At 43.3% G+C, this 5,797-nt stretch overlaps 1 long non-coding RNA gene across 1 annotated transcript; it reads left to right on the top strand.

Moving 5' to 3' along the window:
- The first annotated feature begins 1,485 nt into the window (after positions 1 to 1,485).
- LOC309528217 lies at positions 1,486 to 2,857 on the top strand. Its single transcript, XR_014217588.1, has 3 exons — positions 1,486 to 1,562; positions 2,539 to 2,610; positions 2,775 to 2,857. It is a non-coding gene; the product is annotated as an uncharacterized lncRNA (long non-coding RNA).
- Positions 2,858 to 5,797: the final 2,940 nt, after the last annotated feature.

The following is a 5,797-nucleotide window of genomic DNA, read 5'->3' as shown; positions in this document are numbered from 1 at the left end:
TCATGGCAGCAGCAATGTAATGATTATAATAGCTTAATGATAGGGACACAGCTCAAGCCATACTCCCATGCGTACATCACAGTTCCTGCCAATGTAACCTTCCTGGCAGAAGTGGATAGGGAAACTGCTTGTGTGTCCCTGACCCCTGCAGTGTGCTGAGAACTGCAGTCTTGTGGCCCAGTCTTTGGAGTCGTGAAAGCATTAAAGCTGTGTGCTGGATCAGATGCATAGCTGTTTTCACTGCAACTGGTCAACCACTGGAAGCCTGCAAGTGGGACTTGAACATAACAGCATTACCACCACTTGTGATTTCCAGCAATTGCTATTCAGAGACGTACACATCTGACATAGGAGGAGGCAGAACATAGCGTTGTGGCTGATAGCTCTCTCCTCCGTGAATTTGCCTAATCCTCTTTCAAAGCCATCCAAGTCGGTGGCCATCACTACATCTCGAAGCATCAACCATGTCTCTTTGTGCCGCATTCATAGAAGGACATGTCAGGCACAGCGAAGGCAGGTTAAACAGTTGTGATTTGGTGCCCAGCTTTTCCGATAGAATGTTTTGGAGGTTGTGTGTATTTGCATTGGCAGGAGGTTCAGTCAGTTGGCTTTGTCTTGCTTGGCAGACATAAATTGCCACTCTAGCTGTGATAGCGCAAGCCAACTTTTCTGTTGCTGCAGCTATGGGGATCGAGGGAACTGGGCTTTAGAAAAGGGAGGAAAATCCCCAAATATCTGAAACATATAAGAAGATTAAAGAAGAGGAGAGACTGAAAACTGATTAAGGGGTATTATAGTTTAATGACTATTAAAGTCTTCCAAATGCAGCTGGATTTGACAAATGCAACCGAGGAGGTTTTTCTTCTTCTTCTTCTTCTTTTCCTCCAAAATTACAATAATTGCATAGGAGAATGCTCTTACATCAGTGCCGAAAAACGGTATCATCTGTAATTGGAGATTCAGAAGTATTAGCCATAGCCAATGAACTGTAAAGAGAGTTTGGGTGGATTTTTTTAAAGTCCATGTTTCCAATGCATTTAATTATAATATATACTTGGGTAATTAGTACCTGTCACATCAAAAAATAGAGAGAAATTCAATGGCAATCACCCTCACCCAATAAGTGGACAATTAAGGTACATGGTTAAGGGTTGTTTTAATCCCATACACATGGAAATATGCTTGGATTGCTCAATTTGAGAAATAAGTCTATGAGCACCTGGTAGGGCTCTGAGCCATCCAGAGTGTCCAAAATGGACCACAAAGGCAAGGGCCATGGTGGTTCTTTGTGAGCTACAGGATCTGAACATCTGTGATTGTGGGCATCTGGCCTTATCCAAAGAGCAGACTTCCAGTCATGACCTTCTTTTTATAGATGGGAATGAAATGCTGCTAATCTGGTTGTTCCAGTTCTCATCAGGTTAATGGGGTCCACTGGTAATCTGACATACTACTTTTCAAGGATTGTAACCAAATGTTTTAGGTGGAGGAAAGGAAGGGAGGCAAGCTGTATTGATCCATTACCTCCTATGCTGAAAGCCAGTGTGGATGAACATCAAGAGGTAAGAGGAACAGGGGGAATAAAGTTGGGATGGAAAGCTGAGGGACTGAAAGTTGAGGGTAACTGCTTTCTAGGAGTGCTGTGGCTAGATAGTCCATGCCAGTTCTTTCCTGGACATGTTCATGATGAGGACAGTTGACCAACCTGGCCTGTATATATTAGCTTATTAGCAACATCACAATTGTATATGTCGGCTGTAAAGTCATTCTATATCTTTAGGCACCAGTTGAAACATTTATTTTCAGCCAGGCCATTGACTTTTGGGTGGGATGTTTTAATTTTGTCTTTAAAAAATATTATTGTCTTTTACAATTTTATCTGTTTTGCTTTATGCTGGTTTTATTGTATGTGCTTGTTTGTTTTAAGTCACTTTGGGTCACTTTTTTTTAAAAAAATGTGACCAGTAAGTTTAAATGATAATGGTGATGTAGCTTTTATTCAGTACTATCATAGTTTTCAAAGGAAGGAATATAGGTACAGCTGCCTTATACTGAAGCAGACAATTAATTCATCTAGTTCAATACTGTCTACACCATGGGTAGGCAAACTAAGGCCTGGGGGCTGGATCCGGCCCAATTGCCTTCTAAATCCAGCCTGTGGACGGTCGAGGAATGAGCGTGTTTTTACATGAGTAGAATGTGTCCTTTTATTTAAAATGTATCTCTGGGTTATTTGTGGGGCATAGGAATTCATTCATTATAGTCTGCCCCCCCCCAAGGCCTGAGGGACAGTGGATTGGCCCCCTGCTGGAAAAGTTTGCTGACCCCTGGTCTACACTGAATGGCAGTGACTCTTCAAGGTTTCAGAGAGATCTTGCCTACCTAAAGCTAGGACTGGAGATCTGCATGCAGTGCAAATGTTCTTCATCTGAAATACTGGGATTTCCCAAAGATATGCTAAATATCTAAATATCTTCTCGACATAATGTTATATTTCAGTAGGATCTCATCTTGAGAATTTCACTTTCTCCACTTTAGGATTATTCAAATGCTGGAAACTAGATGATTCTTAGAAATCTGGAGCACAGAGAAGCCATCTTATCAATTTCTGTAAGTCCAGTCAATAACATTTTCAAATCCCCACTGCATCCATGGCTTCTAGTGCTGCTTAATAGCTATAAAACTGTTGAAATGTCTCTCTGTGTACAATAAAAATCAACTATATATGTTGGAAAGTGGTTTGTTTGTCTATTTTGTCTTTCTGTTCTCCATAGGTTTAGCCTCCTCTCGAGATATCATCACCAACCTTGGCATACAGTTTTCTGAGCTGGGGTCATTGCTGATGTTTGGACACTGGCCACCATTTTAATTCAATATGGCAGATCTAAATGGGACTTTGGCATGACTTCATCAATATTTTGGCATGGGCACTCACTACTTCTGGAGGTTCCATCACTAGAAATTTCCTGAGGTACAATTCTGAATCAAAATGCCAGACCAAAATGTGAAACAAACAAATCACACAGCCCGTTTAAAAATCACATTGTCTTTGGGTTTCTACAAATTCCCTCTGGGCAGAAATCAAGGGGTGCATATGTGAACCCATGCCCAGTGCCCACCCATGTGGCTTGCGGCTGCATGCATGAAGTTGGCCTGGGAAGCCAATGACACTAAAATCTAGCTTGATAAGTGGTTTGGCTGGATTGATCATGCTGCTAACAGTTGAAACGTGCCAGTGCATTTCAGCAGTATAGCGAAACCTATGAATATTAAGTATTGGCTAGTAAATGTGGTACATAATCCTGGCAATGCTCAATATTTTAAATCCTCTGGTCTTGAAGCATTATCACATTGGGGACACACACACACACACACACACACACACACACACACACACACACAGTGTCTATTCTAGACAGTGCAAAGGCATGAAATGAAAACAGAAAAGAGCATATGAGAAGGTTATCATCCACAATGCAGAAAGCAAAGTTTCAAAATGGGTTTAGAAACACTAGATGCTTGCTAATTTTGGGGATGGGAGAGGGATTTCATAAACAAGAAGAACCACAGACTGGACAGGGTGAAAAGGTTGCCCATAACCAGACTTTTTGTTCCTGAAACAACCGGGACCATTACTGAACAACAGACAAAAGTGAATAAATGGTGGGCATCATTGCTTTGTTGCTGCTCCCCAGTTTAAGGATACTCTTGTCCTCCTTCTGCCCCATCTATATTTGACAAGTTTGCTTTCAGCAGATATGACAGGCACTGGTGGGGGTCACTGGCCCAGTTCCACATTTCCACACTTGGCTTGCTCCAAGTTCACTGGCCTGAACTAATATCTCCAAAGGAGGTCGTACTACTGAACATTATGAGTTTTTGCACATTAAACATGCATTGGTGGCTCCCCTCTGCTGATCTGACAGCTGTAGAAAAATAAAGAAAATTCAGTTTGAACTTTTTAAAAAGCAGGGGCTTAATTTATGTCCAGTACTTTTGTCCCCCAGTTTCTTTTTCATGTGCCAATTGCAAAGCTCAGGGGAGATAATAACATGGAGGGGTTTCTGCTCTCGGCTTCCACGTGCCTTTCTGAGCTCGTGTCTCAGGGGCTGAGCCAAATCTACAGCAGAGAGAAGAGTTTTCAGATGGAAATTGGATGAAACAATGCAATCATCTGTCTCACAATCTGCTTTTTTATATCTATCTCTCTCTCTAAATATCTATGAAGAAAGTATTTTTTTTTCCTCCCCCAAGGGAATTTTTTCTTTCAGAGGGTTTTGTATGAAAAGGGAGGCTCATGAATGCTGATGGAAAGGGACGGGCACCTTTGTGATTTCTGCGCAGCGACGATAAAACGATTTAATAAGATCAGAAAACACAGATGTTGCTTTGAGCATGTTTGATGTCTTTTTAAAATAGCTGGGAACAATTACTTTTTTCAGATCAACAATAGGAGCTCATGACAGACAAACTCGGGAACGTCCAATGAAGCTGAATGTTGGAAGTTTCAGGACAGACAAAATAAAGCACTTCTTCACACAGCGCATAGCTGATCTACGGAACTGGCTCCCTCAAGATGCAGCGATGGCCACCCTCTTGGGTGATGACTTTAAAAGAGGGTCAGGCAAAATCATGGAGAATAAGGCTATCCGTGGCTGCTTGCAACAACAAATAGGTGCTGCCTCCACTATCAGAAGCAGTGGCTGGGAAACACAGGAAGAGAAAGGGCTGTTGTGATCATATTCTTTTTGTGAATTTTCCATGGGTTTCTGGTTGCCTAGCATGAGAACAGAGTGCTGGGCTGCATGGACCTTATGTTCTTAAGGGCTCTCCCAAACCTGGAGCTGCTATTGTAAAGGTAAAGGGACCCCTGACCATTAGGTCCAGTCGTGACCGACTCTGGGGTTGCGTCGCTCATCTTGCTTTATTGGCCGAGGGAGCCGGCGTACAGCTTCCGGGTCATGTGGCCAGCATGACTAAGCCACTTCTGGCGAACCAGAGCAGCACATGGAAACGCTGTTTACCTTCCCGCCAGAGCGGTACCTATTTATCTACTTGCACTTTGACGTGCTTTTGAATGGCTAGGTTGGCAGGAGCAGGGACCGAGCAATGGGAGCTCACCCCATGTGGGGATTCGAACCGCCGGCCTTCTGATCAGCAAGTACTAGGCTCTGTGGTTTAACACAGATCCCCACCCGCGACAAATCCTCTTAGAACTGCATACAATTTTTCCTCCCATCCTTCCTTCCAGTAAAACAAGAGGTTGGGAACGTCAGTCCTAGGGGCCAAATGTTGCCATGTACACCTTTTTGTCTGATGCTTGGGACTCTCCCTAAGCCACACCCCATCTCCAGTCAGATGCTCTGTGCCCGGGCCATATCTCTTGTTGCCTTGTTTCACATCCTGCTTGAGTGTCCTTGCCTGGCTGGAATGGGCCCTTGAACTCTGATAATGACTCTTGCTTGCCTGGATGAAGGATAGAGAGGGGTGTGTGTTGAAAACTAACCGAATGAACAAAGGCAACATTTATATTCATTGCTTAGCTTCCACACTTGGTAGCTAAGAACTATTCCCTGTGTTGGTCTTTTCCTCCTCCCTCCCAACCCCTTTTCCTTTTGTGTTGTGTCTTTCAGAGCCTGAGGGCAGGGAATGTCTTCTTAGTATTCATCTTTGTAAGCTGATATGGTGGCTTTCATTTCCTCCCCTCTTCCATAGCGCCTTGAATATTGCATTGTTTGGGGGCATTCCAAGGGGAGGAAAAGCCATTAATCGCCCCCCCTTTTCTTTTCCCTATTCC

This window comes from Podarcis vaucheri (genome assembly GCF_965113315.1).
Source record: "Podarcis vaucheri genome assembly, chromosome: 1".
In the NCBI taxonomy this organism is placed as follows: Eukaryota; Metazoa; Chordata; class Lepidosauria; order Squamata; family Lacertidae; genus Podarcis; species Podarcis vaucheri.
The sequence above is the reverse complement of the archived record's forward strand: the minus strand, read 5'-3'. Positions and strand labels throughout refer to the sequence as shown.